This window comes from Erithacus rubecula (genome assembly GCF_903797595.1).
Source record: "Erithacus rubecula genome assembly, chromosome: 6".
Classification (NCBI taxonomy): Eukaryota; Metazoa; Chordata; class Aves; order Passeriformes; family Muscicapidae; genus Erithacus; species Erithacus rubecula.
The window spans coordinates 5,476,980-5,500,425 of NC_136688.1; the positions used below are offsets into that span (position 1 = coordinate 5,476,980).

The following is a 23,446-nucleotide window of genomic DNA, read 5'->3' on the forward strand; positions in this document are numbered from 1 at the left end:
CCTCCCACTAGACCAAGGCTACTCAGAGCCCCATCCAGCCTGGCCTTGAACACTTCCAGGGATGGGCCATCCATGCTTCTCTGGGCAACCTGCACCAGTGTCTCATCACTCTCACTGTAAAGCATTTCTTAATATCTAACCTAAACCTCATTTCTTTCATTTTAAAACTCTTCCTCCCACGCTATCCCATGCCCTGATGAAAAGTCAGACATAGGCTTTTCTATATGAACAGGTTTACAGAGTTATGTTGCCAAATTGATAATACCAGAGGAAGGTGTAACAGCATAAGGGAAACATGAAATTGAATGTCTTAACTGGAGTTGCAAAATGAAGATGTGAGCAAACTGCAAAGATATTCAAACTGAAGGAAATGAAGCGAACTGATTTCATTGAGAGCTGAAATTGTGAAATAAGCACCTTGAGTAGAAAGGATGCCAGCAAACACTGGGGATGGGGTTTGGCTGCTGGGGAACCATGTGATGCTCCAAAGCTACTTTTTTTAGGAGGCACAGTGTAGAGTTGAATGGGCTTATAAATATGAGCATGTCAGTCATGTGCCTCAAAAGAACATCTTTTCAGCCTGTACCTATTTTAAATAAAGGAGATTAAAAGGGAGAAAGTGAAAGAACTTTGTTTGAGTGCTTAAGTATCTGGAAACAGCCAATCAGACTTGTCTTGCCAAAAAAATAGTGTAGTTAGTATTGGAGGCTACCATAAACATCTGCCTGAATCTGCATATATGCCATGATGAAATTGCAGAATATGTTTGTAAGAACAGTCTAAAATTTTGGTTAGTAAGGCTTAAGGTTGAAGGCAGCTCCTTGTCTTCAGAGACTGCTTTCTTTGTAAAACCTGAGGGCTTAGTTTCCCCTGCCACAACCCTGTGGCGATTGGCAGCACCTCAGCCTGATCTATGAACTTAAAACACATTTGATCTGTATGCTGGTGCTTACTGCCAGGTCCTGCCACTCCACCTGAATAACTATAACATGCTCATAAATCAGGGGAGAGCATTCCTCGCTGACACCATCCCAAATGCCCTACTGAGCTGAAGCCTGTGTTAGCCATCAATGCCTCTTGCATAAACATGTCATACTTTAAAGTAGGGTCTTGCAAAAAGCACAAACAATATGCTGGTATGGAGGGGCCACACAAAGTCAAGAGCTGTTAAGTGGGGGGAAGAGGAGGAGAAGAATCTCTTGATGATAAATATATCTACCAGACACATATGGAAAGAAAATAGTTAAGTCTAGCTCACATTTGTTTCAGAATGAAATAGTCAGATGTGAAAATGGTTGTCATATTCCCTGGAGAATTTGGAAGCTAGGAGCCACAGGAAAATAAAATTTGTTGTATTCACTTCAGCCTGGTCTTCATCCCATGCATCAGATACCCAGTAGTCTGTGTATCTGATTAGGTAGCAAAAAAACCTCAGAAAAACTCTAGAAAGCTGAGTAAGAACAATGTCTCAGTCTTGTGTGTGCATCCAAAACCACTTCCTAAGCCTTGTTTAAAGTCACCCACCAACACTGTGGCTGGTAGTTCCTGTCCCCTTAATCCTCACACAAGCTGATTCCAGTTGATACAAATTCTGGGCAGGATAAGAGAAATATGAGGGAGCATCCCAGGCACACCTTTGTTATAGAACACAGCTGAGTGACTTGTAAAACTCATGTGTTTGTGTGGGCCCAGCCTTTGATGTGAATGGCAAGGAAAGTGCTCTCTAGCACAGCAGCTGGAACACACACAGCCAGAAGTGACACCAGGCTGTAAAGAGTGCCTCTGACACTGTCAGATGGGTCACAAATCACGGGGCTGACAGGTGCCTGTGCTGGACCCTGCGCCAGGGTGTGCCTTGGTGTGCAGCAGCAGGTAGGAAACCTGCCTGGTGGGTGGCCAGTTGTACACATGGCTCCAATTCCCTGCCCAGGGACAGCCTTTCACAGCTTGGTGCACAGTTAGGAGCTTTGGCTTTTCCTTAAATTGGGCTGAGTGCTGTTAATGCTCTGGCTTCAGGTTCATGTGGGAAACAGAGAAGGTAGAAAACTCTCAGAATGTGTGTGAAAGCAAATCTCAGAATGAGAGAATGGAATAATGGTAAAGATGCAAAGACAAGAAACAATAAGAGTATGAGTTGTGTAGAGATAGACCTTAGGAAAATGTTAGGCAGGATAGTAGAAATATGTAAGTTTAATAATGAACCTTTATCCATTGTTTTTCAGTTATAACAAGCAAGATGTACATGCAGCTTTAATAATTGTCTTAAGCAACCTCTTGTCAGCTTTTAACATTATGCTATTGGCTAAAAAATTGTTAAAAGATCTTACAATGAGAATTTTGGCTGTTGTTGTCACAGCAAGGGCTTTCACCATCTCCCGTGTCTCACTCTGTAAAATGAGGCTGATTACACTGATGAAATAAAAGCTCTAAGACTGCTGTACCAGTAGGTCTGTCCCATGATTGCTGTATATATAATGTATATAATATTATAATAGCAACAAGAAAATTCCAATAGTTTGGGTTCAGTTCCACACTCTTTAATAGTCATGATAACCTTAATTAATAGCATTAAGGCAAGAAGTTTTTGTGAAACACAAGACTGAGCCTGCAGTTCCCCAGTTGCTCCTACTGTAAGTGTTGGGCCTTCAGCCCCCATGTTGCTTTCCCAAGGAGGGAGACCCAGCGTGCAAGAGGAGGTGTAAGTACTCACATCCTGGAAGGGATTCAGGGTGCTTGGGCATGGACTTTTCTTAGAGTATCTAATCTATCCCTGTGAGTAATTTCTAACTGATGAGGATGATTGATGAGTATTGCTCTGCTGTGGGAGCCTGAACCATTGTTAGCATTTGTGATGGTGATGACCTTCCAAAAATGCATGTGGCAGACGTGGCACAATTTTTTCCACTGTCTGGTTTTTGCTGCCTTACCCTCTACCCATATACATTAATTCCTGAGCTGCCCTTACCCCCTCACCACCTCCTTCTGTATATAATTTAAGATCTTTAGGGATTGATACAAGGCCACCGGTCTGTAGAAGATTGCTGTTTTTATTCTAACACCTTGTTGGTGTTCACTGGCAGCAACTCTCACCTTATGTAGGCACTGCAGTGCCTTGTGGCAGGTCTGTGCTTTTACATGCCAGCCTCCAGAGAAGCAGGCAAGCTTTTGTTCAGGGGCAATAGCTTTCACATGACTTTTTTTAGAACCAGAAGGCAAAGGCTGAGGCAGCAGCTCTGAACACAAGCCTCAGGAGAGGCTCCTTGCTGCTGTGCAGCTGTTGTGGGAGCTGGGGGGACATGGGGCTCCAAAGTCAAGAGCCACATGTGCTTGGGCAGCCCCTGGCAAAAGGCAGCCCTGCCTGAAGCCAACCTCTGTTTAGGTGCTGGTGGGTTTTTTCTTTTTCCAGGGAGTCACTTGATAGGGTATAATCCTGTAAGATACTCAGCAAAGAAGCTGATACAGGAAAGTGTTTCTACAGATGCTTAATTTTCAGTGAATAAGTGGTCCTTTTATGTGGGTGGGAGCACTCACGTGCTTAAAGTTAAGCACATGCTTAAGTGCTTTCTTGGATTGGGGCCAAAATGCTAATGTGATGGAGGTTCCCTTTCTCAAGTAACTGCAGTGTTCAAGACTCTATGTGGACCCCTGGGCCTTGAGGATTACTGAAATACACCCATGACTATGGAACATTGGACACTTTTGTTCTTAAATGCTTCATTTTCAGCAAAACCTTCATGCAGCATTGCTGTTATGACTTTTATACTTTGCATACAAAGAATATGTAGGTCTGTGGCAGGCCTGAAAAGAAACCCTGTTGCTGACCTCAAATTGGTTTTCTTAAGAGGACATTTTATTTTACTGTTTGAGGACAAAACAAAGATTCCTCCAGCACATTTTGCTCTCTCACTCCACTGCCTTATCTTTAAACTGTTCCTACCACACTTCTGGAAGGAAATCATCCTTTGACGGGCACCGCTGCGATGCTGAATTCCAACTGCTGGGAATGCCTTGTGCTGCACTTGCTGAGGGCTGCCTGCTTTGCTGACAGCAGTGTAGCAAGCCCAAAGCACACAGGTGTGGCATGTGGCAGGGTGTGCACCTGTCTGGGGCGGGGCACCAGGTGCTCCCGTGGCAGCTCCTCTGGCTGCGCTAATCACCGGGGGTGACCCGGGAGCGACGCTCGCCCTGCCCGCAGCCAGCAGCCAGCAGGGTGCTGGGGCTCTGAGCACACAGCTGCTTCTCAGATTGTGATGCTCAGGGTCAGGGGTCACTGCAGAAAAAGCAGATGAAGTTATGCTTCCTACTGCCACCGTGCCACATCAAAATGGTAAATTGTTTGTTTTACAGTGGGTCTGTCAAGCTGTTCTAGGTGAATTTCTCAGCTCACTTGTAGCCCTTTTAAAAAAAAAGGGAGTTGTTTGCTTTCTGTTAAGCTGCTATAAAATAGAAGTTTTTTGGACATTTTTGAAGTGTTTGCTCAGTGGTGAGGCTTGGCAGCAGGGTGAGGGGCCAGCAGTGCTGCAGGATTTGTCTGCTCTGGCCGTGCTGTGTGTGGGCACGGCAGCTTGCAGGCTCCCCTTGGATACCTGGATATGGGATAAGCTGAGGGCAGATGGCTGTACACAGGATGAGCCTTCTGGGTTAATGACCTGGGCAGTGCTGTCTGCCTTTCTGTCCATGGCTGCTGCTCCTGTTCCTGCCTCAGAAATAGGGCAGATCTTTATCCTGTGTGCAGCATCCGCTCACTTTTCTGAGTTGACACCTCTCTGCTGTCCTTTCCACTTGAATTTGTATTGAACAAGGGATGGTGCTTACAAGAAACTTGTGGAACTAAAAGTGAGAACCAAGCTGGAAAAACCATAAGAGGTCAAATATGTAGGGTATGTGATGCTTTCTCCAGCTTTGACTTTTTTTTGAGTTCCTTTTTATTGTGAATGGCTTGTTAATTTTTGTTAAATTCTTCGACCATAACTGTGACCAAAGAGAGGAATGCATTTGACAAGTGCAATAAAGCAACTGTTCCATGTTTATGGCAAGTGCTATACTTTTATGCTATTAATTCAAATTGCCTGGATTTTTATAAAACTGGGACAGTATAGGATTACCTACCTTGCTGGAACAGTTGAAATGGATCACACTACAAAGTAGATCACATCTCCCTATCAAATTTTAGAGGAAATAATCTTGGGGTCTTTGGGGAGGTGTATGTCTCTAGAGCACAGCTTTTAGATGTGTTTTTGTATCCAGCAAATGTTGGGAGTTCCAAAGAGAGATAACAGGAAAATGCTACTAAAGAAAAATGGAATAGTTCAGTGCAAAAAGAAAAACAGTTGCACTGTGTGTGAGGTAATGACACTTAGGAGGACACAGGTAACTTCAGAAATGTGTTTTGCTACACTACTGTAAATAAATAGAGAAGGTGACTGCAGTTCTCAGCCCTCTTCCAAGAGGAAAAGTGGTGGGAAGTGTACATAGGGACGATTTCCTTGAGCAGACTTCTGCAGAAAACCAGAGGTGTGCAAATAATTGGTTATTTTTCTTCAGTTTGATGGTTGTACAGACAAAGGAAAATTTGGGATCAGAAAAGTCTTTAAAGAATGAAGAAAGCATTAATGTGCTCCAAGACCCATACACTGCTTCAATTCCAGGTATTTTTAATTTCTTTTCTTTCCTAAGTAACAGCAAGAAAACTGGGGTCTTGTTTGTCCCTTTGTTTTGTTTGTATATCTGGGAATTTTTGGCTTTTTAATTAACAAGGTAAAATTTAGAAGTCATGTGCAGCTTCAGGAGGGAGGGAGTGTGGGCATCCCTTTCTCTTTACCTACATCCAGCAGGGTTATTAGCATTCATGTCACAAAGCTGTAAACGCTTCCCTGAGAGCCTGGCAGAGCAGAAAGAGGGTCTGAATTCAAATTCTGCATCCAAAAATAGTTCTGACCACCGAATGAAGGATATTAAATGGAAAACCTGATAAGAATGACCAGTAGCTGAATTCCCATGCATGTGTAACTTGTTTTCCTACACTGAGAAGGAATAATGGAGTTGGGGCAAGGTGGGCACCCCCAGATAAGGTGGGAAGGCTCTCCTAGTCAAACCTGGCCCAACATCACTTGAGTTTAGGATAAGTGTAGATAAGTAATTAAGTGCTGTAAAGTGCATCCAAGGCTTTCTTTGAAGTCAAGATATTTGGTACAGAGATCAGCAGCTCTGCTGCCAGTGCCCACTTCCAGGGAAGGACTGGATGTTTCTCCCTGCTGGATCTCATGTTCATGACATGCTCAGTCACTCCTGGTCAGTGACTGTAACCTGATAGCCAGTGCTAAATCCCCAGTGTCTTCTTGAAGGGCCTCTATGAAAAGGGATAGTCACCGTGGCAAGAACAGCTTGTACTTGTGTTAGGGTCTGAATGGAACCAAGGCATTTGGATTCTAGGGCTGGTTGCTCATGTGTCAAAGAGCCTAACCCCTGTTTTGTCAGCTCCTCATCTTTGTGGGGTAGTCTCAGCTCACAGTAAGCAGTTGGTGTGCAAATGGTGGCATCTTGAACTGCAGGACTTGTTTCAGCCTTAAGTGTCACCTGACTTTGAGGTCAGTGAACCTCACTGTTCATCTTGGACAAATTCTTCTTATATTGTCAGGCTTCTGATCTGGAAATGAAGTTATGATCCTTGCTGTTGCCTCATGAGTGACTAATATTAGGCAACAAAAAAGGACTTACCACTAATCCTGCAAAATTAATTTCATAACGAAATTGATCACCAAGCAAGAAAATATAGCTGGGCAGAGAGCATCAAGATATCCCCATATAGTTTGAGCCAACTTTTTCCTGATTAGCAAATGCAACATATTTTCTTTACAATGCTATTCTTGAACCTTTTATTCCACTACCTTAATCACTTCAAAGCTATGGTGTTTGCTCAGGTCTTTAAGGTGATTTCTAACACTAGTAGCAGAAAGAATGATCCATTGATGCTTTGTGAGTATAATCTGAAGCCCATGGTATGTCATGAACCAGAGTGTGTAATTCCCTGTCCATTATGTTGGGCTTTTTTACATGAGAGGCAGGCTTGTATTTGAGCTTTTCACTTTAGACCTCTGTGTCCTCTGTTCTGAAAATGTTATTTAACATTTCTATTCCCTAAGCAATTCTGAAGAAGCTTTTCCTCAAAGGTTTGGGTGGGTAGAACTGGAGAAGTGAAACTCTCTGCTTCTAGGGCAGGCTTTTCTTACATATGTTTCTTTCTTGGAGTCCACTGTTAAATGCAGTGTGGAGCCTGGGATGAGCAGGTCATCCCATGCTGTGTTACCCTATAGCTGATGCCAACTGCAATTTCAAGTGCTCCCTCCTAATCTCCCCCCTTCATGCATTATTTCCTCGTGCAGCATTAACACACCACACGCTGATCCGCTGTTGCTTCATGGGTTTAGGGAATAATCTGAGCCCCCAGTGGTGTCAAACATTCGCCATTGTTTTCGGGATCGCCGGCGCCATCCTGCCTGCACGGTCCTGGGGTGGGCAGCAGGCCAGGGCCCTGGCTGGCATGTGCCTGGGAGCTGGAGCACGCCTGCTCCCAGCCAGCACAGCACAGCCCAGCACAATCAGGCAGCAACGATGACAGACAGGGAAGGGCTGGCTTGTGGCTTGTGCTGTTTGACCATAATACCAGCTCTGGAGACTACACTGTCTGCAGGGCTAAGAGTTTCTGTCTACACTCCTGCCTTACTGCCTGCACCTGCCCATCCCAGGGCAGGCAAGAATGAAAGGACACTTTATAGAGCTTCCAGGGGCTTGTCAGTCAGTTATTGCACAGTGGGATTTCAGTGGATGCTTCATACTCGTTCTCTCACTCAGCATTGCCAGATAACACTGGGCTGAGTGCTTCTCAGTTTGCTTCCCTCTTTCTCTTTGCAACAGCAAAAAGCTGGTTTGTGTCTGGGAGGGGAAGGGCTGGGGAAGCCTGTGTGCTCTGCTGTGCTGTGCTGTGTGTGTGGAGGGAGCAGAGGTAGTGCACAGTGCCTGCTGCACTGTTTTGGGATACCTCTGGGCTGCTTTCCTTTCTGCTCCAGAGGAGTAAATCCCCTCAACAGCCCTGCCTGTGGATGGGCTGTTCTTCAGCCCCAGGTTTTCGTGGTGTACCCACACTTACTATTTGTACAGGGACAGCCAGAATTGAGCATGTTTTTTCTTTTCCTTGTATTGACTTGGACATGAGTGACCATTGGGAGTCGTGCTGCTCCCGTGCTGAAGAGCTGCAGTTGCATGATGTCAGCCCCAAAGCTGCAGGGGCTCAGAGTGTGTGTGCAGCTGCTCAGCCTCTGGCACAGCCTGCCCCTCTGTCTGCATCAGGCTGGCAGAAACTGGCCCGTGGCTTTGGGCTGTGTCACTGCCTGAGGACTTGTCCTTGCCTTACCTGGAATGTTCCCAATGCTGGAAAAACATCAGTCACCTTTCACTTTCTCATCACCACTGTCTTTGTGGCCATGGATCCCAAATTCCTTGTGAGGCAGAGCACTCAGCCTTTGCAAGGTGGCCCTGCACTTCTGAATTCATGGCATAGTGAATGACTTTTTGGAAGGCAAAGCCTCAGATACTGTTGGAAACATCTACCCATGAGATGTTTAATATAGTTCATTATATTGGAGTGTCTGCATGAGAGAGGCAGGAGAAAAGGGCCACAAATATAATTATCAGCATGGTGTTATGCAGCCAAAGGCCTGGTCTGTTTGTACACCCACCCTTTAATGCATGTGAATGTGCTTAATTCTGTGAGAACTTGCAAAGCCAGGAGCTATATGAACTTGGCTGCCACACTCTTTTTAAAGCATTATTTCTCCTTTTGTCTGCAGATCCCTCTAATGCCAAATGGCCCAAGAACTTCAAAGACATACCACAACTTAAATCTGTCCTTCATGCTTTTGCTTCCTTCAGCATCTAGCTGTGGCAAAGCCAGCTTTTCACTGGCTCTAGAGGCTCTCTCTTCAGACTTTCAAATGTAAATGAATTATAACATTTAAATTAATTATAAAAGTTCATGTTACCTGGTCTAGCTGCACTAGAAATGGGCACCTTGACCCATTAGAAAAGCAGGCATCTCTCTTCCACTGGATCCCAACTCCTCATTAGCTTTGAAATATTTCACTCTGCTCCCACCCCTCAAGTTACAGCTTCTTTGGCCAAGTTCATAAGTTCTTATTTCCAGAAACTCCTGTATCTCAGAGGGCTTCTGAAATGATTACAAGGTGACTAATACAGGTGAGGTACCTGACCTAATTTTCATGTAATTGGCATAGATTATTTTCTGAAGTTATTTTTCTTCAAGAGATGGAAGTGCACAGCATTGATGTGCCATCTTGGAGGCTGAAATAAGGCATAAAATCCGATAAAATAGTGAACATACTTAAAATTTAAGTTTTTTAGGTATCTAAGCAATATGCCAAGACAACCACCATATCTACAGGTCCTTGGGCAGCCAAAGAGCTCTGCTCTGTAACATGGAATTGTCCTTTAGTGCCATGGTTTAGTTGATGAGGAAGTGTTAGGTCATGGGTTGGACTTGATGATCTCAAAAGTCTTTTCCAACCTGGTTCATTTTGTGATTTATAGGATGAGTTTTCTCTCTTCTTGCATAAGTCTATGTAAGCTTAGCCTCTTTCTTTTGAACAGTTGCTGTAACTACAAACTTAACTACTGTAGTTACATTGGAACACTAAATTAATGAAAAACACAAATGCTCTTTAGCTACAAACCCCTAAATGCAGTATTCTCATGCTTTAACCCAGCTGACTGGTTAAGAAAGCAAGTGTGGAAGCAACACTTCCCACTCCTGGCTGTCCTATGTGCTGTTCCTTCCAGCAGCAGGCAATACTGTCCTTTCATGTCCATGGTCAGGTGTCAGTGGGTCTCTAACTGGACTGCTAGTGGATGGGATTAGCTCTGAACGTGTGAAATAAGCTCAACAAATAGAAAAGCAAAAGGAAGATATTTCTATAAGAGCATGGATGTTGTTGAAGTATGTATATATCTCTTCTTTCACTGAGCTGAGGTTAATCAAAAGGTTCATGTTGGGTTATTTCTGAAGAAGAGACTCCCCCATTTAATGTTCAGCATAGGCTGTTGTTTCAGCCTGAGCATGTGTGCTTTGTTTCTGGTGTACTGAAAAAAAGTAATAATGTCTAAAACAGAAAATTATGTGGGAAAGACATGAAGATGCACAAAATGATGAAAATCCATTGGTAGAAGGATCTTGTTAAGTGGACTTAGGAGATTCTCATAAATATCATTTTAATGTGATGTAGTTCACATGATAACAAGATATTTTGTTCCACCAGCAAAATGGAGCATTAGCTTGGAGGACTGGATTACTCATGGCACAAACATGGCTGTTATGTGCAAACTTTCAATGTTCTGCCAAGGTCACTTTGTGGGGGTTGAGATGAAGCTGTTTCCTAAACTGTGAAAGTGATCCTGGGTACCCAGCCTGCTGGAATGCCTGGAGGTTTTATGGATTCCTTCCCCTTTAAGCCCACTAGCAGGGAATCTGCTAATACCAGCTCCCTTCTCCTGCTGGCACTGCTCTAGTGAGGCTGCCTTAGGAAAAGCATTGCTTTGATTCCTTTTGTTTTCTGGTTTCTTGTTTGCCTGCAGAAGAAGCATTTACAGCAGCCTTCTCTGTGGATAACCAAGGCAAAATGTTGACCTCAGGCAGTGGAAAAAGTGAATGTAACCCTGATGTTTGAATATGACACCACAATAGCAGTGGGAAGGCATCAAGGTCTGTCAGATCTACTCTCACAGCACCTCAGCTGACAACACTTTTGGGAAGGGCTTGTCAAAGGTCTCATGTCATGCAGGTGAAGAAAAAAAAAGGCAGGAGAACAGATTTTGGGCTTGGCTGAGGATGTGCAGTGGGTTTGCTCCTCCTGCCCACTTAGAGGGGATGTGCTCCTGCAGGTCCCATGACCCTGCAGCTCTTGGCCATTCCTGGAGCTGAAAGACCATTCCTGAGGGTGCCTAGCAGAGCACCAGCTATGCTGCCCCTGTGTCAGGCTGGCTTTGCACCCTCCCCTTGCAGTTCACAGGCTGTTCACAGGCTGCTGCTGCTCTGGCTGTGCTTGCCCAGTGCTCCAGAACCTCAGCCACAGCTTCTCATTTCTGATGGCTCAGAGCAGAGCATCTCTGCTAAAGCTTGGTGTCAGAAGCATGCACTGAAATGGAGGTGTCAGAGTGGTCTCCAACTCCCTAAAGTGGTGCAGCTGCAAACGTGTTTAGGAACATGCTTTGCTATGGAAGGGTGTGGAAAGCTTATTCAGTGAAGCTGATAGGCAGCAAATGAAGTTGGAAATGTGTGTTCAGGGTGAAGTCAGGGTATCAAACACAGATTATATTCCCAATTCCTTGCTTAACTGCCTTCGGATTTTATAATTAATTCTTTTTTTTTTTTTTTTTTGCCTGTGCAATACAGGAAGCTAATTTAGGAGTTAAAAATCTAAGGGTCATTTAACTTTGTGGGGATTTCCAGTCTTCCATGATGTCCTATCAGGCTTGGACTCTGGAAAGCTCTGCTTTAGGGCAGGACTTGAGGATGAAGATTCTGTGTAGGTACAGGGAGTAGGATTAAATTTCAATCAAACCCAGAAAGAAGCAGCAGAGGGCTGAAAGATATCTTCCCTCAGCTGAAGTAGTTACTCTTTTCATACCTATTAAGAGCACCTTGCCCAAATTCCCTTAATTTGCTTTAAAGCACATCTGAGGCCTCAAGTCGATCTCAGCTCCAGTGCATTTACTGTCCAACCAGAAACAATGCACTCCAACCTCACCCTGACTTTACTGGAATCAGCTGCCACTACTCTGGAGCAGAAGCAAGAAAAAACAAAATTAATATCTGGATAAACAGCCTATTAATTTGATGACAACTGTTGTTCTCCATTTCAGGGTCCAGAGAGCAGCCTGGGCAGTGAGCTAATGAGAACACCAGCCCTGGGGGAGGTGGGGGTAGAGAAGAAAACAGAACAAACACTCCTTTTGTAGCTTGGAGCTAAGGGGATTCAGCCAAAGGTTAATTGCTTTCTACCCTAAAATGCTGTGAAGTGTTGCTGCGTGGTGTCATACAGCTGCTTCATCCCAGCCTGAGGGTGTCTGTTTCAGTGGTGGGTGGCATGAGCCAAGGTCCTTTTTTTAACCACACGGGGGTGGTGCAAGGTCTCCTGAGTTAAGGCTTCCAAAAATCTGGTAGAGCTTGGTTGGTTTAGGATATCACTGCATCATGGGAGCAGAAACACCAAATGAGCACCAAAAGAATGATTGCTCTTCAGCAGGAATTTTTTTTAAGGGATGCAAGTTCATTGTTTCCTCTGATTCTTCATTAGACAAAAGAGAGATACTGCAGGAGTCAAAAGATAAGGACAGAAATTAGTGTGATAGTAAACTTCACCTTTGCCTCTTGTGTGAACTGTAATTTTAATATTCAAATCTGTTATCCTTAAGACTTCTTTTTCCATGCACAATTCTGCTCATGCAACTTCTGCACTGTGTGAACTTAAAGCAATAAAATAAGTTTCTATTAGAATGGGGCTGTTGTGACAGCTTGGAAGTCTCCTTCTGGTTGGAAGGACATCAAAAATGCCAGAAAACTGGAAAGTTGTAAGTGGGGGAAAGCATCCTGTGATGTTGTGCAGTTTAGTGACAGTGCCCAGGTTTCCTTGTCTGGAGATCATCATGGTGGAAGAGAATTAGAATGTTTAAGTTGGAAGTGATCTACAATGATAATCTAGTCCAATTTCAATTGCTACTTGTGAGATTAAATTGAACTAAATAGAAATTTGATGTCTGATCTTCCTGTAGAGTGGGTAAATTTCTTTCAAAATAGTTTTTCTCAATTTCTTGTCTGGTCCTTTTGCCCTTTTCCTTGTGAACATTTTTACTTGTGCTTTCAACACTTGCTTTGGCTCATGACTCCACAACTGAAGTTTAGCATATGTAGGGTTTAAATTCATGACCAGCAAGCTTGAGCAAGTGTGTGCTCACTGAATATCAGAGCTTGAGTATTTTCAATGCCCAGTTCAGGCAAGGAGGAGCTGTTTCCTCTGTGATTCTTATGCCAAATGACAGGATGGTCTGAGAAAGCCCAAAAGGTTTCATTAATGTCTCTTCCTATCTCAGTCATGTGTGCATGGCTCACCTGCACTGCTGTGTGCCCAGACTGGTTCCACCCATCCACCAAAAGGCAAAGTGTGGGGTCACAGCACTGCTCCAAATAACCAGGCTTTCCCCAGACTTAATTCCCCTCAGAAAGGAGACAATGCAGGCAATAAGGGAGCTAGAGATAGGAATGCTTTGGGCTCTTGTTTGCCCTACATGTAGGTCTCTCCCTGTCTCCTTCTGATAATGAAAGAACAGTTCTGCTTCCAGGGAATAGTGTTAAGTCTGATGATGCTCAGACAGCTAATGGTCTTAGAACTGGGAGCACAGACAGCCCACAGTGCAATTTTACCATGTGAATGTTTAAAGCATTTCTTCAACAAGGTTTTGGGGTGCTCTGCTTTTGAAGTTCCCTATTGCAAATAGGGTGATGCATGCTCCTCTGTTTTTGTTGGAGCTGAGTATCACAAACAGGATGAGGCTTTCTTTCTGCATGTCAGCACAATAGAAAACCATGAGTTTTCTAGGTGAAGCTGGATGGCAGGATTGCCTAAAGTTTCACAGACAACTGCAACCCACACTACCAATGGTAGAGTTGCATGGTGTCTCCTGTTTTCTGTTCCTCACTTGTCCTCTGGCCTAATTTAAGGTGCTGACTTGTTAGTTTGCAACATGAATGGTCACTGAGCCCAGCGGGACAGGGGAGAGGGCTTGTAATAATGCTGGCATGACTCTACCAGCAACAATTCATGTGAGCAATTTGGTAGAATAGTTATGAGCCATCTGCCTGCATCTGCAGTTACTCAGCAGCCTAAAAGTGCCCTTTGAAGTCAGCTTTACTGGAGCTGACCCTATTAAGTTCTTGCTTTTCATTCCTAGAACTGTTGCACAAAGTTAACGTCAAGTGCTGTCTCAGAATCCCAGATCTTCCCAGTGAAGCAGGAATTCTGAAAGGTTCTGCAGTGTCTGAGTGATCTCCAACATAGCTTTAGACTTCTGTGACTATTTCATGGGAAACAAATCTTTCCTTGGTTTTTTGGTTTTTTTTTTTCCCATTTGATAACAGCATTAAACTAATTTTCTGCAAACCTGCTTTCAACGGTCTTGCTAATTTATACTGGAAGTAATTGGACACACCTAATGAAAAGCACAGTGGAATTTTGCTATGAACTGCAATGTTCTCTTCAAGTCACTGGTCTCTTCCATTTCATAATTGTCATAACAGTGGTTAAGTAACCTGACTTCTCCTCTTTCTTGCCAGTGATGAAAGCTTAAAATGAGTCTTCAAAACTTTCACTCTTCTCTAAAATTTCCTTAACAAAATGGCATTTATTCCTTTCTTAATATCTTGCTATCAACATTGGGCTGCTGTTCAGCCTTCAGAGAGCTCTGACTGGAATATTTAACCAGACAAAGGCTTTAGATACTTCAGGGCTGCTGCTTATCTTGAGGAGTGCAAGGGGATCATGGTGATGCTGTTGGTGACCTCAGTCTCTTGCTGTGTAGAGACCATGTTTATCTATTCCCAAATCCATATTAAGTTCATTCTTACTCATTCCATGGAGGGATTCTGGTCCATACCCAGAACTGTGGTACCAACCCCTAGCCCACAGGAAAAAAAAAAACCCTAACAATCAAACAAAAACCCAAAAAAGCAATGTGGAGCTAAGGTTTTCTAGCAGTCACTGTCTAGCCTAACTTCATGTGACTTCTTTATGTTACAGATTCCTGTCCCAGAGGGTTTTTTAGCAATCCAGAGGGTTGGAAGGTATTTGAGCTGCACAGTATATCGTGTTCTCAGCAAGTTTCTGCTCCCTGTTGAGTCCAGAGAGGGTCTTAGCCCACCTCTGTGAGCATGACTGTAGTGCTATGAATTATTCCTTGTGGAAACTTCAGCTATTGTGCTTAGTGGGTTTATAGGAGCTTTTTCAGTCTGCTTTTAATGTATTTGTGTTGGTGGGGATTCTGAGTGGAATTACATGCCCAGGCTTTCAGATAACTGCTGTAAATACACAGATCCACTCTAGTCCCTTACTTCACAGTAGCAGCTGCTGCAGTGTTGCAGAAACTTCATAGCTTTGACTGCATCTTATTAGTTCAGCACACTATTAATATCCCAGAAGCTTTTTTGTATTAATTTCCACACTTAATATTGGTTCTCCTTCCTTCTTCCCTGCCCCCCCTTCACATTCAGTCATTAAACTAAATTCATCTTGGGGCTTTTTCATTTAAGATGCCCCTGCTGCCCACACCAAAGAGGGGAACCAGACTGGAAGCAAACCAATTGTGCTAACAGTCACCTGGTATATTTAGTGACAATGTCATCTAACATGCATTTAAGCTCAGAAGTAGCACCTTGCTGCTTCTATATGGAGCATTTGTAGTGCTGGCAAAGTCTTTCCAGAGAAACAGCTGCTGATTGGCTCTTCTTGTCTATTTGGGGAAGGATCTGTCCTTAAATACTTAGTTATTCCGCTTTCTAAAAATGGCACCAAGCACTAGGCACTATCAGGGTCGAACTTGAAACTTTTACTGAGATAAATTGGGTGCATTGTACCAAGACCTGGTGAATCCTTGTCATCCCTAGAGAAATGACTGCACAAGTACCAGCAGGTGGGTGGAGGTACATTTAGGGCAAGTCAGTGCATGGGGCTCAAAAATGCAAATTGCAGCCTTCCTCTGGAAGGCTTTAAAATCAAATGTCACATTATTATGGTTAAGTGGCTCTGGTGAAAAGGCTACAAGACTGAGATGCATCTCAGCTAATATTTCTTCTGAATATAAAGAAATTCTGTCCCAAATGGCAGCATTGTCTCTCCTTGGAGGTGTTGTGGCTCAGTAAGGTGGAGAATACAGGCTGGCTTCTGAGTAGGGACTGGGAGCCAGCTTGCCTTTGCCAGTCTGCTGCTGGCCAGAAACAGGGCAAGGAGGAGGCTCCACCAGCATTTGGCATGGCTGCCCCAGCCTCCAAGGGCAAGAACCACCTGACTGACATCAGGCTCTGCTGAGGAACAGGCTCTAGGGTGAGCAGCTTGCCAGCAAGAGAAGTAATTTATCCCCTTGGGTGACCATACGTGCTCCCACTGCTCCTCAGAGCTTACAAGGTCAGGAAAACATCAGTGACAAGGTCAGTGACATCCAGAGGGCTGGTAGAGTACCAAGGGAAGGGTTTTACCCCAGAGCCCAGGGGCTTTGCTCACCTCTGAGCTTTTGCTGTCACACCTCACCCAAGTGAGGGAGTCATGTAGTCCTCCTTTGAAACAGAGGCTAGCTTAGGACAGCTTGAGGCTCTAGGACACTGAAATACCTTCCTGTCCAAAATAGTTTGAATTAGTTGATCTGCATGGCATGCTGCCATGCTTCAAGGAGAACTGGGGAGGCCTAGCTACTGGTCAGCAGGCTGGACTGGGTGGTAGGAAGTTATTAATAGCTGCTCTTCCATGGAAAGAATGAGTTTGGCTTAGATGTGATGTAAAGCTGCTCGCTGGTACAGCAAGCAAATCTGCAAGTCTTGTCTATTATCACTGGAATGAGCTCCATGTGCCTTATGGAGAGCCTTGAGCCTCTGGCCTCAGGTCTCCTGGTATTGGCCTCTGCATCTGAGCTGTGAGGTTGGGCAGCACAGGTGCAGATCTGGAGAAAAGGAGCTGTCAGCTCTTGGTCAGCCTCAGTGAGTTCTGGGTGTTTCTTCTGCTCCTCAGCAAGTTTAGGTTCCCTCAAGTTCCCTTAGGCTCCAGTTCCCAGCTGTGAGTCAGCTCTTTGTTTCTGAAGTAACTTAATCTAAGGACAGAGAAGTAAGAAATATGCTTTCCCTCTCTCTAAAAGTTTTCAAAAGAAAGACTATCTTAAAGGCTTGGAAAATAGCAGTTGAGAACAAAGGGTGGAGAAGATTGGGTGAAATAAACAAACAAAAATTCTCTTCTTTAGTGGAATGGCAGTGAGGAATTTCTTATGGGGGATTTAGCTGGATCAAAGCAATAGATTTGCTTTAAAATATACCAGCTGGTCCTCTCCTTTTAAAGGCTTGTGGGCAGGGTGGCATTAATGATGCTGTTGTGGGTATCTGTTGGACTTTTGAGCACTTGATTAGAGGATGGCATTTTTAAGGTGAAGACTGGGAAAAGCAATTGATATTACATTCAGTCTGAAGCTTGTATTTCCCTCTGTATCCTTCAGTTCCCTTCAGGAACTTAGTAGTTTCCTTGCTGGAAATTAACACAAGTCTCTGGGTTAATACACAGAGGTCTCCAAGCCAAGCCCTGCTTCAGTGGGACCCACATTATTCATCCCTTGGAACAACTGGTGCTTCTTAAGGGAGCTGCTAGCTCCCAGAATAACTACATGGATCAAGTTTTGTCATCTCCCTCATCTTAAAGTTCACACTTCTAATTGTCCTGCTTAGAAAGAGGGAGAATGAGCAACAGTCAATGGAATATCCATTTCTCATTAAAAATAGTCCTTGTCCTGACTATTGCAGGGAAACTCTGTTTCCTTGGTGGCTTGCTGCTGATCTCTGCCCTTGTCTGTTTGATTTCCGCCCTGGAAAACAGGTGTAGAGATGCTATAAGTAGCAAGAAGTCTGATGCATGCAGTGAGTTCCTTGCAGACTCTAAATTACAGTTTTCCTTCCTGTACTACAACCTCAGGTCCCTGACCTGCAACTGCAGCATATTTTCTGTGACTAACAGCTGTAATTCCCTAATTATCATGCTCTGTTCTCCTGCTGTGCTGTAGATTTTGTTACCAGGGAAGCAAACCAAGTTTCCTCGTTCCTACCCTTGCTCTGTATGCTCCCAACTGTTTTAAATCCACCATTTGATGCAGCCCATAAAGACAAATGACTATCTCTTGTTTCAAATATTCAAAGTTTCCAGAACATATTACGTAGCTGCAGGCTGGGGACAAAGAAGACAAAATAAGTTTTTTCTGGCCTTTTAATGTAGGCAGCTGGTCCAAAGCTATTGCTAGCTTAGAAAAAGTACCTTTATTAGCTGTAACCATCTCATGTGGAGTGCTGGAATAGAGGTAGTCTCAAACAGTGGGCCCAAGCAAATGGCACTGCTGCAATGTGACTGACAGAAGTTCTGTAAACCTCTGGAAAATGAAGGTGTGCATTAAACCCTGATGGCAGGTGATATCTGTGCCATAATTTCCACACAAGCCTCATAATTTGATAATGACTAACAAGGGGTCAGTTCCTTTTTGCCTCCCCTGCTTTTCAGGTTGGGGATAAATGATTGTGTGCTACATGGAAAGGAGAATAACCCTGTGCTGATCTAGATGATTGGATCAACACAGCCAGACTGTATTGTGACAGATAAGTAGCTCGTTAAAATACCACAGAAACGTGTTAAGAAGCAGAAAAACCTCCTGGTTTCCTAAAAACCCCACTACCTAATGCTTATCCTTCTAAGTACACAAGGGTATATTTGAGTACTGCATGCACTGAGTCTTTACTGGATGATGCCCATCACTCTCCTGCAGGATGCACAAAGCAAGTTTAGTTCTTTAAGTCAGTTTGGACTCCATCAGTCTAACGTGGCTGTGTCCACCACATTTGCACCAAGCTCCCATTGCTCTGGGTGGCAGACAGGAATTCTTTCCATGGGCCCAGCCTCCAGTAATTAATTCATGTCTCACTCCAGAAATATCATCCAAGTTGCAACATGAATGATGTCTCCTGGGTCACAGGATGATAGTTACTGGCTCCATATGGGGGATTTTCTGCTTGACTCCTCTGACCATTAAACTGAGAGGCTGCTCCCTACTCTGTATCACTGGAATTAAATCCACAAGTGGGTCTAGAAAATGTGACACCCAAGGTGGGAGGGAAATGAAGGAAATTACCTGCTTGGCCTCAATCAGAGGAGAAGGAAAGGTGAAATACAACTGCCAAAGAAATGGAGTAAGTTTAGACAATACAAAAGATGTCCCAAGAAGTAAGATTGTCTAGCACTGCTTTATTTATAAACTTCACAAATAGCTACAGAGTGCATTATGCAGCTGGCAATCATGGATCAGCTATGGATGCACATAAATCTATGGACATCATTGTGGATATATTTTTTCACTATAGAATAATGGTGGAATAAACTAGATAACCTATGAAGACACTTTTGTTCAGTTTCTGAAACTCTGCTCTTGTGCCTAAGTGTTTAAATATTAAGTATTGTGTCCTTGCATATACATGTCAGACTATATTAGTGTAACATGGAAACTTGCACTAAGGCACTAAACTCAAGGTGAGAGATACAAACTTTAGTACTTCATAGAAACTCAAGCTGTGGTGATAGTTCAGCAGATGTTTTGACTTCATGGCACTATGAGCTGGTGTTATGCTGTGCTAGATTGTTCCTATAATAATCTGGATAATTATTTTGTTTGTTTTTTGGTGAGAACTGATTACCTGATTTAGGTTTTTCTGTTTGCTTGCTGAGTGTACCTGTCCACACTTGAGAGGTTTCCTGTGATACCAGCAGGCTGCAGTGGATTTGCCTGAGGTAACACAACCCTCCCATCCTGAGACTGTCACAAATTGTGTGACTTCACCAGCAAGGCATGCAGGTCCCCCTCACCCCTACCACCAACAGCATTCTTTCTCATTGGTGTCAAAATCCCTTCTAAAGTAGGAGTTGTTTAACACCTTTATTCAGAAATAACAAAGGATCCCCAGCGTCCTTTCCCTTTGACAAGGTCTGGGAGAGACTACCCAGTACCACTCTAATTAATACTCATGAAATTGGTTCCTCAGAAGAGTGTTGGTGGAGGTATTTTTCACTTTAGTTTCACTGAAGAAGTGCACTCACTTCTTTTGTTCAAATTTGGACCTGTTCAGTGCTTCCAAATTTCATAAACTCTGCAGGTAAAGTTGATTTTCCCCCTGTGAGCTCCAAGGGCACGTGCTGCTGGTGGTCTCAAGCTGGGAGTGACTTTTGGTGGGTGGCTCTTGGTGAACAGAGTGAGTGAGACTCAGATGCTGAAGGGGAGAGTGCCCTCACCTGTTTCTGATCCAACACATAAACAAACATTTTTAAAACCCCCAAAACAGTAGGTCTTGTCTGTCCAGGATCAATGAAAAGGCATCTCTTGCTCCAGGTTTGGTATATTAACCAAATAATAAACTGCACCAGGAGCAGTAATGTGAGAAAGGCAGGTCCCTGCCTGCTGGACATGCAAGTCCCTCCAGGGAGGAGGAAGATGTGAGCCCATCAAAGCTCTGCTCAGCAGCCAGGAGCACTGTCCTGCAGCATTCCTGCTAAGGCACACTCACAGCTGAACTCTGGAGCTGGCAGGGGGGAGTTGGGTTACACAGGGGAGCAGGCTGGCTCTTTCCTAGCTCAGCATCTGCTGTGCCCACAGCATAGCACAGACAGGTGTTTGGGGGCTGCCTCTGATTTGCTTCTGTGGAGGAAATGTTTGCTGAGAGTGGTGCAGTGAGGGGCTGCTCCTGAGAGGGGAGAGAGGCTGTGCTCTTACCCACCATGCTGAGATGGAATGTTTTGCTTGGGGAAGAGTGCATATACCTGGCAAATAAAATGGAGACAGTTGTGAATTAAGTCAGCCAACTTGAAGTTCACACTGCAGAGGGATGGTTGCTGTTCCATAATGCTAAGGTATAAAAGCTTTTTTGTTGTGCTTTTGCTTACTTGGCTTCACACAAGTTACTCAGGTGGGACATTGAAATTAACCATTGATATTAAATATTAGGGGGAAATGGGTGTCAGTCTCCAGCTTGTAACAACCTTCTGCTCCTGAGTTATCCAGCTGTGTCTTTAGCACTGTGCATGGCTTAGTGTGTACCACCAGGCACAGCCTTGCCTCAAGCAAGACTTGAATGCATCCTGGTATTTCTTACAGGGTAAGTGCTTTGGGAAGGCTGAGCTGGTCTAAGACAAATATTATGGATTTTTGTTGGTGTTTAGTTAAAGGTGATGGGCAGAGGAAAGAATGGGGATGGTGAATGCTGCTTTCTCTGCTCTGTTACCCAGGGAAATGTGCTGTGCTTTGCTTTTGCTTACTGCCAATCCCACCAGAGTAAGAAAGGAAGTGGCTGGGAAACCTGAAGTGGGAAAGCAGGAGCAGCACCCAGATCCTGCCTCCCCCGAGTGTGGCTGCTGTGGCTTGTGCCCCATGTCTGCAGCTCACCCTTGGTTCCCATGTGTGCCAGGGCAGTGCAGCACAGGCTGCTGTGTGTTTTAGGAGAGTGGGGGAGTGTGCTTTGTGTCTCCAGTGCACCAAGGGCATGCATGAGGGGTTTGTCTCCCCACACAGCATGTGGTGCTTTGTGCAGGCAAGAAGCAGCACCCCTGGGTGCCACTGCATTCCCAGTGCTGCCCCAGCTGCTCCAACACTGCCCATGGCTGCTGCCATGGCCAGCTGCAGCTGCTGGGGATGAAGTGCCCCCTTGGGGTGCCAGCCAGTCTGGCTGCTGTGCAACAGCAAAAGCCTGTGCAAAAGCCTGCTGGCTTTTCAAGGCTGGAAGGGGTTTTTGTGTCCCCTCACAGCCCACCCTGGCTCTGTGTGGGCTGCAGCCCTGTCAGGAGTGGCCTGACACTGCCCCTGCACACAGGAGCAGGTTTGTGTGGGTGCAAGAGCCACCCATCAGGCATGGCGCACTGCTCTCATGCAGGCAGCAGGAGAGATGCTGAGGGGGCAGGAACATCTCCAGCTGGGCTGGGAAGAACTGTAACTCCTGGAGCCAAGTTGTCTGCTCTTCCTCCTCAGGGAAGCACATCTACAAAAAAAAAAAAAAAAAAAAACCTAAATCCAAAGCAAAGTTATCAATAGTTAGAGACATTTCTCATTGCAGCAATCTAGATTTATAACTTTAAGGGAGGGTCAGTGTGCTAGCCTGCTGTGGGAGAGATCTTGCAAGCATCTACACTAGCCAGTGAGCCAAAAACTCGGTAAAGCTTGGGCTCTGGAGCTGCTTTTTTAATGATTACCCTGTTTTCAGTTGGCCAAATTCAGAGGAACAGGGAAGGGATCCATTAAGTGTTTGTTTTCAGCCCACTCACCTTAGTGTCCCAACTTTTGATTTATCCCACCTCATGGGATGGACCACAACTGTTCTCTGGTTTTACATTTTAACTTATAACCTAACTTTTAACCTGGAAGAAAACCATATATACATCATATCATACAGTTAGAATTATTGATTTTTGACTTCCAAAGCAGCTCCTTCAATCTGTTGCTAGCAATGTCTCTATAAAATGCACTTTAATAACAAATGGATGAAGCAGGGGCAAGGGGTACTGTAGATACCTCACAGCCAGACAAACCCCATGGCAGCAATTTCCTTCAAAGGTCTTCCACTGTTTCACCATGAACCAGAAAAGGCTGATTCAGGCTGCTGGCCACGTGCAGAGGGGATTTCTTCAGCAAAATTTCTTGCACAGAGCCTGTGGGCTCAGCTGCTGCCTGAAACAGGAATCACACAATAGAAAAGCTGCAAAGATTTGACCCAACAGCTGCTTCATCTTCTGCACAGATTTAAAGCACCAGAGACCCTTTTCAACCTGGCAATAAAGTCAGGCATTTATATATTTTTAACATGTACATAAATGATGTATCTGTAGATATGTGTGTTTATATAGACACACCCAGCCACACATAAGTACATATATATTTACATATCTGTACATAGATATATCTATATAAGGGGGAAGATGGACTTGACTAAAAAACACACTTGGGGCAGCCAATTAGCAATCAGGACTTTATTATCCAGTTCAGCACAGGGTGCAATCCTGTCCACCTCACAAGCCCAGCTAGTAAATTAAAATGCAACCTTTTGTGTTTTAGCCTGTGTGACAAATGGCACGAGTGCAGCCTGGGGGCAGCAGCATTCTGCCTGCAACTGAGGGCCAGTCAGAAACCCATTTCCACCTCAGCAACTGAAACTGTGCCTAGTATCTTTTTAAAGTCATAATTTTTAAACAGTCAACAAAGTGAGATTGAGGGGGAGGTAACAGCAGGAGTGGGGGAAACTGCATTTCCAGAGATATGATGGTTCATGAAATCAGACAAGAGGTTACCAGCCCTTCCTCTGGGGTGAGGATTCCAGGTGCTTGTGGGGAGGCACTGCCACTCAGGTGAAACCCATAATTTCTTCCTGTGGTTTATCCCATTACAATGTCTTCCTTCCCCTGTCTCAGTCTTGGGAACTCAGCTCTTGGCTGAGCCACAAGCATCAGATCAGTTGCTGTGCATTTGTGGCTGAAGTGCATTCAGCAGCTACCGAAACAGCCCTTTATATACATGTATAAATATATATTTATCATATTTTTAGCTAAATAATAATATAACA

At 44.4% G+C, this 23,446-nt stretch overlaps 1 long non-coding RNA gene across 2 annotated transcripts in view; it reads right to left on the reverse strand.

Moving 5' to 3' along the window:
• Positions 1–22,331: 22,331 nt before the first annotated feature.
• Positions 22,332–23,446, reverse strand: part of LOC306803803 — a 33,750-nt gene continuing 32,635 nt past the window's right edge. For both annotated transcript variants that reach the window (XR_013774710.1, XR_013774711.1), the window contains exon 4: positions 22,332–22,557. This is a non-coding gene — a long non-coding RNA (uncharacterized lncRNA). The remainder of the gene's footprint in view (positions 22,558–23,446) is intronic.